At 37.9% G+C, this 15663-nt stretch overlaps 1 long non-coding RNA gene across 3 annotated transcripts in view; it reads left to right on the forward strand.

The window, feature by feature from the left end:
- The first annotated feature begins 256 nt into the window (after positions 1-256).
- The window catches only part of LOC149917083 (uncharacterized), a 126430-nt gene continuing 111023 nt past the window's right edge, over positions 257-15663 (forward strand). For all 3 annotated transcript variants that reach the window (XR_016468571.1, XR_016468572.1, XR_016468570.1), the window contains exons 1-2: positions 257-377; positions 1146-1229. This is a non-coding gene — a long non-coding RNA (uncharacterized LOC149917083). The remainder of the gene's footprint in view (positions 378-1145; positions 1230-15663) is intronic.

Raw genomic sequence — 15663 nt, forward strand, 5'->3', positions numbered from 1 at the left:
CCTTAGGTCATTAAAATATCATTTCATTTTCACTCTTTTAATTAAAGCACAGATCTTCAAATTTTAAACGGTCGTAACATGTTAGGAAAAATGAGTCAGAGCTGAGCTGATGTATTGTTGCCTTCAGGTGTGGATTTTATCACAGGTGGTACTCGTTAGTTGTTAGTAATGCCACAGCACCTGGAGCCCTGTGGTTATAAGAAGGGCTCCTTGCAGCAGGCTTTGGTGACCACTTTGCATCTCATTAAGTGGGCCGTCTAAAGGGTGCTCAGAGAAAAAGCCTGCTATTTGGTTTGTAATTGCAGCCCTAGGCTTGATGGGAGACGGTACCAGGAACTCATCGCTAAGTTCCTCTTGCCTAAAAAGACAACTGTGAGGTGAGTGGGAGTTGTTACTGTAAGCTTGTGTGTCTTGAGGGCAGGGGAAGGCTGTAAGGCAGCCTGTACATGCTCATGCTTTTGAGTTTGTCCACCGTGTGTAGATAAAGCACGGTGCTTTGTAACTCAGGTAGCCCTTTGTTGTTGTTCTTGTGTAGTCCTAGTTTTTTACGAGCAAGGCTGGGGTCACAACTTTTCTCTCCTTTTGCCTGAGGGTTTGCAGTAGCTGGGGTCATGAGGAAGATGGCTTTTTGAGCAGGGATCTACTTTATGGATCCCCTTTCTTATTGTTCTCTACTGAGAGGGAGACTCAAAGAGTTTAAGATGAGTTCCAGCTCCTACAGCTTGCTGTAAGAACAACTGCTAAGTGTCTTTGAGTGAAGCTGGGTGTGTTCATTGGTCTAGAAAGGACTTGCAGCAATACAAATCTTGATAAATATGTTTTGTACTGGCTGTCTCTGTGATAGATTTTCTTGTATTTCCATTTAAGAACAGAAAAATGAAGTCTGCTTTTCTTTCATTTCAACACAGCTGTTAATGATTGCTCCTCTAATTTATTTTCACCTGTAATGTGTTGCTGGTAGTCCCTGCAATGGGGCTTAAAGACTCTGCAATTACCTTAGTAAATATCAGCTTTAGGACCTAGAAATCAGTAGATGTGTCATCTAGGTGGGGTGTGGGTTTGTGAGGGGAAGATTGTTATTTGTGCTAAATATTTACGTTAGAGAGGCTAAATGAAATGTGTTGTTTTGTCCTTTTGGTTTACAGCCTTGGTAACTTTGATGTCAAGGCGAGAGAACAAGAAGAAGGAAATAACAGCAAAACTGGCAAGGAAAGCAATGTGAGGCTGAGGTAGGATTATTTTTTTTTTCTAATTCCTACATGAGCTGTGAAGGAGGAAACTTGAATCGGTGTCAATGAGCGATTAGCGGATAAAGGGAGTAGGAGATGGTGGTGTGCTTAGTGTTGATTTCTGCCTGATCGGACCAAGCTTTACTTTTCACTTTCTTGGATGGAACAGACTGAAAAACGATGTGGCAATCTCACTTGCTGCCCCTATGGTTGCAGATCTGGAAGAACAATTTTTCATTGAAAATGTTTAATGGTAGTGGGGAGAATTCTCTTTTGAAGTGAACAATAGGAGGAGAGAAGGAAGAATAGAAAGGGAAGGATCAGTAAGGAGGGAATTTTGGTACTAAGGAATGTGTGTTTTAAAAGCAAGTCTAAAAAGCAGGTCGAGTGTTGTCTGCACTGCAGTCATTATCAGCTTTATGAGCAAGTATTTTCCTTTGTTTAGGGGCTGTTGCATTCTATTGAGAAATTAATAATCTGTTTGGAGGTATAGTCTGAGATATTGTCCATTGGTGGTGGTGTTTTCAGAAGGAAATTCTTCAATATTATTAAAATGTGTTTTTATGGTTCTGTGTACCGTGCATTGTAGGTTTGAGGTGTGTGTTATATCAGTTAACTGAAATCTGAAAATAAATGAAGGGGTTGGAAAGGCAGCTGTAAAAGGTGCAAACCTGTTCATGTGGTACAACTATAGAGGTTAAAAGCAGCAATAAGCATAATCATCTTGTGAGAGTCGAAGTTCGGATCTTACTTCCCTGACCAAATGTGCATGTGTGTTAATAACTGCTGGTAGGACCCAAAAATAACTTCTGTGACACCAAAACAGCCCTTTCAGAGGCATGAGAATTCTATAAGTTTGCAATTTTTTGTGTGTGTTTTATTTCTGCGTCTCCTGCTGAAGTTGATTCATTTGTTTAGTTTCCAAAAATGTATTAGCTGCTTCTTGGGCTGAGGTTTTAAACCTAAGTTGTTAGATAAATGTTTTCAGTTCTCATTCTAATTCTAAAATCACTCCTACTCAGATTCTGCCAAGCTTCTGAACAAGGTGTGCAGGCTGATGGTGGTCTTGTAGAAGCAGGAACTCAAACTTCATACACCTTGAAAAGACAAATAAGTAATTTTGAGTTTGTGACAAATGATTCGTTGACTCCTTCAAGATCCTCTGTTGTTTGATTCAAAGTATTTGGTAGTCCTTTTATAGTAAGAAAACATCCTAATTCATTTCTGGAGATGTCTCCAGATGATTAGCTGTGGGTATTCTTACTCCCTCTGAGTCTGGTTTTATTTTACTTGTGGGAACCATTTGTACAAGCAGAACCACATGCAAGCTCTTGAGTTATTTTCATTTGGCTAATATGTCTAAACTTTTTTTTTTACTGTGTAAAATATGTGCCCTTACTCAAAGTATATTTCTAAGTATGGTGAGATAAAAAGGTTTGTGTATCTATTATATCTTAAACTAACCCAGCATGACTGAAGATGCTTTCTATCACACAGATATTCCTACCATTTTTCTCCCTTCACTTACTGGTCGTGGTCAGTGCAGAAGAATGCTTCTTCACTACTCAGTCTCCACATCCATTTGTGTCTTCTCAACATCTAACAGTTGTTTGTTTGTTTTATCCATTCTAGAATAGTCAGTTATATTTACTGATCTATTATTCACTGGCAGTTTTTAATAGTTGTCATTAAAGAGTGGTCAGTTCAGTCCAAGACACCATGAAGTTAATTTTGCATTGGATTTTATTTTATTATTTTCCCTTTGTACTTTTCAGTGCTTGTGCACATATTCATTTTTATTAGGATCAATTCCCTCAAACTCTTTAGATTTTTCAAGAGTGGAAATAATATCTGTAAAAACACAAAAAGCTTATGTACAAACCACGTACAAGATTCTCATGGCATAAGTTTACATAGCTAACTTTTCTACAAGCACAAATAGATGTGTTAACCCAGGTGTTAATGTAAGAGTTGTATCTTTTTAATTACTCTAGAGTATGGAAGAGAGTCTGGTAAGTATTTCATTAGTAACTGTAATAAAATATTGATTACTATTTCTTTATTAATCCATATTACTTTGATTTTGTACGTTTTATGCTTTTAATAATTTAGTGAAATCTTAGTGGACACTTTTTTAAATATCCTAGCACTGGAGGGAGTGAAAGTAAGTGTGGAAACATAGTGCTTTCTTCCCCCCTACCCTGCACCATCAGTTCTGATTCAGTTAATTGCACATCAAACCATAACCTTTGTTTTTGGTCTCTTTTTGTTGGGTATTAATACGAACAAAGCAGTTAATCTTTACAAGGAAATGTTTTCTTCAAGAACTTTTAAGCCTCTAAAATGACTGTTCATAATATGAGCTAATTAGGACAGCAATATTCCTGAATGTATGGTATGCAAAAGGATCCCAACCATTTTTAAAGTGGAAAAGAGTTCATATTTCAAAGAGAGGCTGGTGTATTTTAGGGAAGTTAAAATCTTGAAAGGAAAAAAAACAAAGCAACAGCTAGAGACAAAGGATGATACTGAGAAAGAAGGATATCAGAATTCTTGTTCCTTTGCAAATTGCCTTGTAAATGGGTCTGTGCATTAGGGTTAACAATCATGATGCCTAATTATTCCCACTCCAGTCTTTTCAATTATAGAATTTTTTTCTTTTCTTTTTCCCCTTTTAAAGCAGCTGAAGTCAAAGCAGTGCTAGCCATTTACCATTACTTGTAATTGTAAAGGAATGAGTTTAATCTCATGGTATTTTCAGTAGTACATTAGCACAGAATCTGCAGCTTGCTTTCAATTTCTTTTCTTCTGGAAGTCAGAAAACCAGCTTCTCAGTGGCAACTGTGCTGTTGCCTGTTAATAAACATATAGTGGTTAAGTGCATTTCAATTGTCAAATCTCTGAAAAAATCTATCTTCAATTTGATCTTCTAAAATCTAGTGTAAATACCCGGCAGTAAATTACCACTGGCTGCTTTCCTTCAGAGGGATTGTTGTTCTGAGTGCTGAAGAAACTTGCTGGCATCTGAAGCACCTACAGTAGATAAATCATAAATACAGCAACAAAGACATTCACTCTACCAGAGCCTAATTGGTGGACTTCTGGCACAGAGTTTATGGCATGCTCTTGGTCATCAAACCAATGAAAGAAGCAATTAATGCCCAATGTAGCAGCTAATTTCTGTCACATGGATATTTGTATGAGAAATTAGCCTGGGACTGAGCCAGCTGGTGTTGCAGTTCTACTTGCTTTGCAGCACTATTAGTTGAAGTCAGGGATTGAAATGTGGCCTTGACAAGCATACAATTCCATGCTGTACTGCCTGTCTTGGGTAGCTGCTCAGTTTTTCTATATTTAAGAGATGAAAATGTCTCGAGTTCATCAAACATGTACTCAAGATATCACAAGCTGCAGCTGGCAGCTGTGAGCTTTGCAGTTCAAGGTGAAAGGAGTACTGCTTATAAGAATATAGAGTTATTGGCACATGCAACACCTACTTCTTGAGCAGAGAAGAAAGACTAATTAAATCAGGAGAGCGTTCCTCCAGCTGCTTCTAGCTCTGCTGTGACTCTTATTTCTGCTGTCTATCCACACGCTGTCAGGATGAGGGCTAAAGAGAGCTTGCAGAGCTGTGAGCACCAGGGCAGCCTTTCACAGTTGTTTCCATGTGCAAAAGCCCTGAAGATTGTCAGAGACAGGCTCTGGATTGCTTTGTCCCCTTCCATCCACTTCAGATGCTGTAAGTCTAGTGATGTGGCAGGTTCCTAAAATATCAAGCAGCCTGGATGCTTTGGTCCCAGGCTGTAGGAACTATCCTAATATTGGTAAGACCTATGGGAGAGAAACAACTAGCTGACAACTGACTTCTCCTGGTATCAGCAATAATAGAGGGTAGCAGAGGAGATATAGGACTGAAAATTGCTGAAATGCAGAGTTGAATAATAACCGGGGAACGATCTCTTTAAGTGGGAAAGAACAAGATTAATGTGCATTTTACCAAGAGATAACATTTTTGCAATTACTATTAAGTATCTAGAAGTTTCTAATTCAAAATACAGATAATTTACTGTAAATCTTTTCACTGGCTGCCATATTTTTCAGTAACTCTTGGCTGTGAATTTAATAGCTGCAGGAAACTTTCAATTCGATATATGTAGAATCGCACACTTCTCAAATCTTTCCTTTCCAACAGCCACTATTTCAGGTCACTGAATGCCATTTGCTTGGGTAGGAATCTCATATTTATAATTTTGAATTATCCAAGACTGAAAGAAAAAATAAAAAGCCAAATCTGGTTAGGTTGTTTTGTAACTTGCTTGTCATTTGACTATCACAGATGCTGATTCTTTAGGTGGCTTTTAATCTGCCAGCCCAAATGACTAATAAAGCTAGAATTCATTTCTGTTCAGGAGATTGTAAGCTAATTTTTAGCTGACTTTTGTAGAGGTAGGTTATACGAACTTGTCTGTGGTTCAGTAATTTTCCTGTTTCCTTGTACAATTGACTTTTTCATTCTTACCCATCTGGCTCTCCATTGCATGCCTACTACTGAACTATATTTTCTGTAGTCTTGCAGTCAGTTTTCCTAATGAATAGGAGGGAGGGTGAAAGCATGCATCACAGAAGTAGCGGTGGAAAGAATAAGTTACTCAGATGTCAAAGCAATAGTAATTCTAACCAAAAGGATAGTATTGTTATCTGGGAATATTCAGGGAAATGGAAGGAAAATCACAAGCCAAAGTCTTGCTCTGAGTATGTTTCACTAACTGAACCTGTCTTATGGTTAATAGTGACTGAAGAATATAGTTATACCATTGATTCAGGAATTATTCCAGGTTCTACTGTTAATAAGAGACAGCTCTGTTAAAGCTCTTTCATAAACCAGGAGTAGAAATTGGGCTCTTCAGTATATTGCTCCCAAAGGTAAGACCAAAAAAGCCTCGGTATCAGATAAAACTTATACATACAAACTTGAATCTTCTGATCTTTGAGAATTTCTGCCCTGGTGTTGTGAATTACACCGAGTCACACTTGTGTACAGGTTGACCTCTGGAAAGTACCATCAGTTTCATGCTTGTGCTACCGTGGCGTGTGAGCACACCTGAATTGTGGACCAGCTCTCCCTACCATGAAGAGCTCAAAGAGAAAAGGAAAGTCAAAAAAGCTTTACATGATCACAGTGACCAACAATAGAATATGTAGACAGTATTCTGGATCACAGGGTTCTCAAAAGTATGGATGGACTCCAGATATAGCCATGTCTTTCTTTGTGGGAATGATGTAGCTTTGAACTTGAGTTGAAGAAGACTTTAGTCCAGCTGTGGAAAAAGGCTGGAACTACATCTAGTGTTTGATTAGCATTTGCAAAAATGCAAGCAGTATAACTGTAAGCCTGAGTTGGTTGCTTGATAATCCTTTGGGATGCTGGGATTTGATAATTGGAATAACCTAGTGACTTTATGGAGATTTTATCTGTTAGAAAAACAGAGCCACAGTAGTCTCAATGTATAACATTCTGTCGCTTTTTAGAATGTCTCTCTAGTTAATACCAAAGTGCAAAGTGGTGTTAAGCACAATAATAAAATAGCAAATACTGATGGAAATTTGATTGCAAATGAGCAATTTGTGTAGCAAATAAGAATTAGATACCCTAATGTTTTAACCAAATAGGAGTTGGGAAACACTTGGGAAATTAATGTGTAAAGTAGACAAAATAAGAATTCAAGGCATGCTTTAAATCTGGTACTTGGGACTTTCTTTTGCTTTCCTTATTGCCAAGGCATAGGATGAATGTTATAAGTAAGGGAATAGAGAGCCTGCTTCGTTTTGCTTCGATGTTGTTCTCAGGAAATTTATTTTTAATTTTAGAAATAAACTATGTGAATTTCCAGAGTAAGCCTGTGGTCCTTGTAGCCATCTCAGACAGATGTGCTTGTTCAGGCATTAGCTAACATCAGCTCTACAGCTGCAGATGCTTCAGCAGTTTTTCCAGCTACATTACCCAGTCTAGTATAAAATATGCTGTGTTTGAGCACCTGAGAATCTCTTCATCAACTCAGTTTTGGGTAGAGCTTTCATTATCTGAGTACTTCCTTCTATATTCATCTCCGTTTCTTACTTTGACCTATTTATAGTATGGATATTTTGAAACCTCTGAAGTATTTTGTACTGTTATTTGTCTTCAAATAGCAGAATCCTCTTGTCTTGGTAGTTGAGGAAGGTGAACGTCCTTCTGTTTTAGTCACTAGATAAGTAGAATCAGATGCTGATCAATCCAGGCAGGCTACTATTGGCAGGAAACCTGTTGCAAGCCAGACGCTGCATGCAAACCTCCCAGATTCTCACACCAGCATTTTATTTATTCTCATATTAGGCATCTTATGCTGCCCTTTATCAGGGATCTTTGTTAACTAACAAAAGCTGTTTGTAGGAGGAGTTTCTTCAACGAAGGAGGCAAGTAATAAGGTTCAATTTACAGCTTCCCATTCTTTTCTTCTCCTTTTATTTAATAGTAAATTAAAACTTCTTAATGAATCCAGTGCTTTATCCTGTGCTGTAGTTACTTTGGAAGTGTCTAAAAGCACAGTCAGTCTGTATTTTACATGGTTTAAATGCAAGTAAAGCACTTATTTCTCCAGTAAGTCTGCTTCTCCAGCAGAAACTGATTTTAAAATGGGGGGAGGGGTCTGAAGGTCATTGATATTCTTATAAGCTGTATGCAAAGTACTATAAAAACAACTTCCAGCTAATCCAACGTGTTTTTAGGAGCACCTGGACTGCAGGAGTTACACATTCAGAACTCAGATCTTTTAAATGCTGTATGCTGGGATCTTAGCATGACCTGGTCTTGAGCAATTTAGTACAACAGATTCTTATTTTCTTGAAGATGCTTTGATAAGTCTTTTCCCTTCCACACCTCTCCTTTTGCTGCTAGTTGTCAGTAGTTTGGGGGATGTTAGGGACAGATAAACAGTAAATTAAATTTAATCCCGTGTCATGTTTAACAGATCAGCAGGTAGACAAACTAGAATTAATGGATTACTCCTAAAATCCTTTAACAAAGAGTGTTTTTTAAATGTTGTATATGATGTTCTCTTCCCGAAGCCACCAAAAGACAATTGAAGAGTATCCACCTGGGGACCAGAGAGTATTTGAAAGCAAGGCCAGTCAGTTAGTTGACCAAATGAGCAGAAATATGACTGAAAAGTTCTGCTGAGCTGGATGTGGCAAAACTATGAAACTTATCTACATCACTGTGTTTTCGTCTCTGGTGACTTGTGTTCAAATATTGGGACAAACCAATAGAGAGTAACTGTACTGTTGTTTTCTGCACCCAACTGGTCTTAAAAATAAACTGAATTGGAAGGAACACTTAAGGATTGTCTAGCACAACTCTCCTGCAACAAACAGGTATACCTACAGCTTGATCAAGGAGCTCAGAGCCTGACCAGCATGCTGCCATGTTGTTTTGCTGGATAGCACAGCTGCCAATTATTCATTAACATTACTCAGATATGAGTATAATAAATACAAGCTGATCAGAAGTTTGCTACCATGTTTGCACTCTGACAGTTTAATGTGAAGAGTAATGATAATCCAAGTTTAGGCATTACAATGAAAATCCTCCAAAACCTGGAGATTAGTGACTCCTCTACAGATTTCAGTGCAGGCATTTCCAGTCATCATTAAATTGATGCCTTCTATTCAAAGGGGAATGAACACTGAAGTGCAGAGTTGCTACTTGCTTACCTTTGGATTAAGCTCTGCTGATAGCTCACTCACTCTGAACTGTAAATTGCAAATCTACTTAACCACCGGAGTTAATTTTGTATTTGTCGTCATCTTCAAAACAGCTCCCTTAAGCAGTCTAAGATTTTTGTTTTGATTATCTGAAGGGCTTTGGAGGTGGTTTCAACTGCTATGCTCCTTGAGGTCTTTTGCTGTACTGAACAACTCTTGGTGTTTCAAAGCAGCTGGAATATCCATATTCAAGTGGAAAAATCCCCTTCATGTGGTGTTAGTCTCTAAAGAAATCTGAATCATACCTTGTGGAATTTACCGGGATCTGAACCTCTGCTCTCTGGGCTGTTATTTTCTTTTAGTACAAGAGGATATTTATATTTTGTCTTCCTGTTCTCATATGACTAAAAACATGGAAACAGGGAGAATCAGGGTGAACCGTAGAATTTTGCTATCAAATGAACCGTAGAAGTACTTCTATAGCATGAACTGTTTAGGTGCTGTTCTCTTCTCGCTTGGAGATGTTTCTGTGGTACTGGGCAACCTGCTGTAGATGGCCCTGCTTGAAGAGGTGGGTTGGACCAAGTTGGTCTATGGAGGTCCCTTGTATGCTTAATCCTTCTTTCAGGTCATTCCAGATGAGCTTAGTGCAGTATAGAGGCCATGTTTTCTGTGATACAACCTTGTTGGAGGGATGACCCTTAACAGATAAAGTAAAAGTCGCAGTTGAGATCAAGAAACTGAAAACTAAAAGCATAAAGAAGTATTCAGACCAAAGGCTTTTCTTCTGCTTCTGGGGTCTCAGATATGAGACACTAAATTCTGTTGGTGCAGGTGCATCTGGAAAAATGTGGACAAGAAGGGATATGTGCTGGGCTCTACTCTCCTGGAGATGCAGCCATAATACCTCAGCTATGTCACTGTTCTGTCCTACTCAAGCTCTGTTTGTATCTGCTGATCCCCCTGGACGGGAGGGATGTGATGCCCAAAAAGTAAATTATAACAAATGTGAATTCAGGTGCTCTTGAGATAGATCAGTTGGGAGGTGCTTCTTTGACATGTAAGATTCCCTAGGTCTATTTTTTTAGTCCTCAGGTTTTTCTGTTGCAGGAGAACAATGTCGGTCCTGAAAGACTTTCATGTAGGAGCTTAGGAAGCACCCGCATGAGGGTAGATATCTCCTCACTGGGTTTCAAGACATGACTAATGATGATTTTTATTAAAATAAGATGACATAAGACTGTTTCTGTCTTACTCTCCATGTTCTTTCTCAGTAGTATGAAGGATTTCATAACAAATATGACTCACTTATGTTCATGTCTCACTTATATTTTCTTGTGAAAATATAAGGTGCATCTATTGCTAAATTAACAATGAATTTAATATAGAAAGCTTGTTGAAATTTATTAGCAGTCTACAAGAGTATCTTGTAGATGATTATTTAATAACTATTTTCTTCAGGAAAAAATCAGCTGGAAGTGAATTTCAAGTACTTTTTACTTGAGGGCCAGAAATGAGAAGACAATGTTCTCTTTGAGATTTTATAGGGTCAAAGCAAGGATGATGAATCTCTTACACAGAAACATAAGCATATATAGAAATAAAAAGTAATTTCCCTTTGTTACGCTATAACAAATACTTAGGATTTTCAGGGCTATTTATTTTCTGTGGAAGCATTGATGATATTTGTCAGAAGACTTCAGATTTTCTGTGATTTTTATTAACTTGAGTATTGGGTGGGGAGCTCAGGACTACATGACAGTGGGGTTGACAATGGTCAGTAACTTCTTGTACAGGAATCCCTGTCTGTGTGACCCTAGCTCTGTGTCAGGTGAAACATCCTTCCTGCTTTCTACAACAGTCTTCCTCGCAGCTCTGTTATCTAACCTGAACTGTCCAATCTCCTTTTTGCCTCTAGGTGTTTCTACTGAGTAAATGCTAAGAGTTAAAACTTCAGATGATCTCACTTTGACCAAAATGTTCTTAGTATAGTTTAAAAAACTGGAAGCAAGAAAAGAGGTCTTACCTGAGCTAGCTGAAAACATCGAGTTTCAGTGTTTTTGAGTAGTATCTTCCTAAAAACACAGTCAAAGGAGTGTCACAGCATCGCTTACTCTTCTCTATTATCCAATAAAAAAAACTTGTGACATTTTTGGGACTGGAAGATATTTTTAAGATTTCTGTTCCTTGCATCCTCTTTTGTATGAATCAATAAGTAATTTGAAAACTAAAGTATTAGATCTGCTTGAATGGTCTACAACAGCTGTGACAAAAGACAGCAAATGGCATGGAAACAGTTCAGAAAACACTAAACAGTAGTTCTGCCTAATTGATTTGGTTGGGTCTATGTTTGATACAGTTTAGCAGTAGAACTTGCGATGAAAGTTGGAGAAATCTCCAGGATGTGTGTTTTAACCTTATAAACATGATTAGGTTGTAAAAAGACAAGCTCATGTGCGGAGGCTGCACTGCAGGAAAGGAGACAAGTTTCCTTTCACAGGCACAGATTCATCCATTAATGATCCCCAGTGCACAGTGTTTGTTGTTTGCAAGCCTTGGGTTGAAAGCCACCCACGTGGACAGGAGAATGGATTAGTTCTGGGGCTAAAACTGCAACATAGTGGTACCACAAATCCTGAACTTTCCTGATGACGGAGAAGCTTTTTTTTAAAAAAAAAAAAAAGCCTAAGGATTAAGAATTTTTTTGAATGTGTTGGTGTATTCAAAGTCTTAATTTGTCTTGGCCTGGAATAAAGTTGCTGAGCTTTCTGCAAGTATTGTTGTGGGTTTTTTCTGCACAATTCAAGCAAGTTCTAAACACTTCACTGATATTTAAGATGATGATGTAGTTAATGCATTTTATCAGATATGTAATATCTGTTTTGGCTGGTGCTAAATTTGCCAAAATCTGGCTCATTAATGTAGTTCAAACACTTCCACAAGTAGCAAAGTAAGTACCTTGGAAGGAACGTAGATAACACAAAGGAAGGGAAAAAAGAAGAAAGGACTGCAGTGATATTTCTGTGTTTAACCTGACAGCTTTTCAGGATATCACTGAGGTTTCCTATCTAAAATTGTTTTGAATTAACACAATCCCATTTTATCCACAAGCTTGCTTTTCTTGTTACTGTCTGTCATCCTGTCACTCATTAGTTCTGCTTAGGAAGTTTGAAGACTGGGACACCTGCTGCTGGCTGTATTGGATTACTTTTTGTTATTTTGATCTGCTCATGCTTTACAAAATAGAGCATAGGGGTTTGTGGTGAGGAAAGTTAGCCAACATTCTTGTATGGCTCCCATGTATCTGACAGTATGGGGTTGAGGTGAAGACCTGTTTCACTGTCAGTGGTAGATAAGCATCTTTTAGATTTGAGAGTCTTTAAGGGAAAATATACATAGAGGCAACTTCATGTTGTCCATATCTCTTGTATTGGTCCTACAAAACCTGTAAATGGAATATACAATCTGGAGCTGAGATCACTGCCTTGTGGTTTGACTTGAAGCAGGCATAAAGTTCAGTGTGTGCTTGCTCGCATTGTAAAAATCAGTAAAGAGGCATTTGTTCTTGGCTGTATTTTTTTGATGTGGTGGTTGTAGTTTTTTTTTGTAATGGTTTTTTACTTCTAGATAACTTGGATAACTCACAGTTTACAAAGCCACAAAAACATGTCACTGTCAGCACTCTTGAAAGTCAATCTTCTCTCAAGTAGTCTCTTTGAGAACAGCTTGACAACCATAGTTTTCCAAAGCTAACTGAAACCAACATTTCTGTAATTATTGCTAGTGTAACGGAATTACAGACTTAGTTTTAGCAGATTCCTGCTTGAGCCATGCTGGAGGAAGAATTCTAATAACTTGTTTGCTGATGCTGAAAGTGTACATACACTTAAGTTGGAGACTACTTTGCAAGCTTGCAGTCTGGTGTAACAGATTCAGTTGGTAAGGAACCTGCAGGCATTGCTTTTCCAGCATAACTCATTTTTAATAACCGCTTCTGTTTCCCTACTCTCCTATTCTCCCTGAGTCCCAGTACCAGTGAGCAGCCCATCTTCTATGAGACTGACACCAAACTGTAACTGAACTCATACATCTTAATTTTCTTTTTCCTTTCTTCTGTTTCTTTTATTATTTTTTCTTCCCCAGAGTTACTAGCTGTCTCTACTCCCTTGTGCTCTGGGTTGAAGTTCAAGAGTGCCCTAGAGCTACTTAGCTGAATTAATTACATACAATATGACCTGTTGGTTCGAGGGTCAGAGAGGGAATTTTCTGAGATGATGTATAGTAAGCAACTTTTGTTCTTTTTTTTTAGTGCCCCATTATTATCTTAATTAAATGGTTATAACATCCTGGCTTTAAAAAAAAAAAGTACCTTATTACTGCAACTTAAAGATTATTCCTTTTTTATATCTCTGAAAACTGGGAAATGCTCAAACTCCCCTGTTGCTGACCTTGTAGACATATGTTCTTTCTCTGAGGTAGTGTTTTTTTTTTACATTCTCAGTGTGATTGTGGGGAGAGGTACCAGGTGTCAATCTAAATGTCATTCAGAAACACCACATCTTTAACAGAGTAGGGAAAAATTGATAAAAAGGGAGGGGGAGTGGTTAGCAGAGTTTTTAAATACATGATGTTCATTGCAATACCAGTGGATACCAAAAAGAGGAAGCCAAGCAATGAAAGATGAAACCTGAATATCTTAAAGGTTGTTGCATTGGAAGACCAATGACCCTACATGTATCTTGAGTTTTTTCATAGGTATTATTTATGGAAAGATAGTTTTCCTTAGGTAATGCAACTGTTGTGCTATTCCACTTCTACTGGTAGCAAAAAAGAAAAATATATAAAACCAACACCTTTGCAACACTTACTGACCAAACAGTGGATGTGAGCACAGTGAGGTGGTGGGTGCTATGTTTCAGCAGTCAGAACAGTTGGTCACTTCCACTGGTGCAGGTTTTTAGGAGTATGGCATTCAGGCTCTTGCTCATTGCTGGTGAAAATGAATAGCTAATAGTGGTGACTGTTGAAAAATTGTTAATTGTATTTGTTATAGCTTTTAGGGAAGTAAATATAGCAGGCATTATTTTCAAAGTGGTTTAAGTACAAATCCCAGTCAAATCTAATGATCATTTTTTCTCAAGACCTAATTGTTCCTTGATTGAGTTATAGAATCATAGAATGGCTTGGGTTGGAAGGGACCTCAAGTATCATCAATCTCCAACCCCCCTGCTGCATGCAGGGCCATCAACCTCCATATCTAACATTAGACCAGTCCTTTTAGCACTAGCATCAAAAGTGCATAAGCACCATAAGCAGTAAAAAGCTTTGTTACTCCCAAGTTAATCTAAAGTTGGAGAGAAGTCTCTCTTTCTAGATTTTGCTCTTCTGGATAGCTGTAGCATTAGCTACAGCTGTAGACTTACAATGTGAAATATGCTAGCATGTACAAGATGCCAGGAGAGTGAGGGAGGAGAAGAGAAAAATGAGTGGGGTTTTTTTTGGTAACCAGAAATACTGAAATACAATTGGATTAAGCTATTAAGTCACAATTCATGGATGAACTGTGCATCTGTGAATCTTCGAGATGAAGGGGCAGTCTTCCAGCCTGACACTATAAACCCAGTGTTATTTTCTTCCACTTCTCTGAAATCATTTTGGAAGTCAACTTAAGAAATTTAAGTATTTAGTGTTAAGATAGAATAGTTTTTTCATTTGGGAGAACATGAATCAAATCTGCTTTAATCAGATGTGTACAAAACAAAAGAAACAGAACTCTGGTTTTGGGTAGACAGATGGCACTTTTACTAAATTCAGCAGAGAAGGACTCATTTACAATTATGGAAACCTTTTGTATATTGCTGACTTTCTCTGTCCAGTTAAGTGACAAACTCTGATCAAAGGCAGATTGAGCTGCTAAGAAATGCTCTTTCATGTCTTGAGGAAGATGAGCTGATGACAAACCACGGAAATGGAGGAGATAGTAGGATTGTGTAAAGCTGCTTATAGAATGAAGCAAACCCAAAGTCCTTTTTTTCTGCTCCAAATATAAAAATGGAGAAGTGTGAGTGAATGCTAACAAATGTTAGTAAAGGAAATTAATGAGGATTTAGTAGGTCAATCTTCTACCAGGGCTTGCAGTTTATTAGTCTTCTACCATTGTTAACAAATCTTTGTTATTTTAAGTGACAAGGCTTTGATTCAGTGCGCCAAAAGGTGTGCATTATCTGCTCAGTGTGTATGTGGAAGTAACATCGTTAAAAAGCAGACATGATAGAATACAGTCTCTCACATAACAGGTGCAGACTTGATTCTTTCCTCTTCTATTATCTAAATACTTGTATCATTTTGTTTTAATCGTGGCAAAATGATAATGAATTCTGGTGATCTGTCTCTTCAACTGTCTGTTTATATTTTTTGACTTATAGTAAACAGTTATAGGATCTGAGATAACTGAGGTTGTCTCTCTAAGGAACTGATACACAGATGCACATAATAACTGATAATAAACATTAGCTCCACACAAGCATTGGGCTCAATATCACAGAATAAAGTGAAGGTAGATCTGAGTGAAGTTAGAAGCACAGACAAAAGGTGTTAACTTGTTCATTGGCATGCGTTGAAAATACTGAAGTGTGTATTCTTCCCCATCAGTTGATGGACGTGTATTTATTTGGGGTGTGAGGGCTATGTAATA

This window comes from Phasianus colchicus, chromosome 8 (genome assembly GCF_987193195.1).
Source record: "Phasianus colchicus chromosome 8, bPhaCol1.hap1.1, whole genome shotgun sequence".
NCBI classification, from domain to species: Eukaryota; Metazoa; Chordata; class Aves; order Galliformes; family Phasianidae; genus Phasianus; species Phasianus colchicus.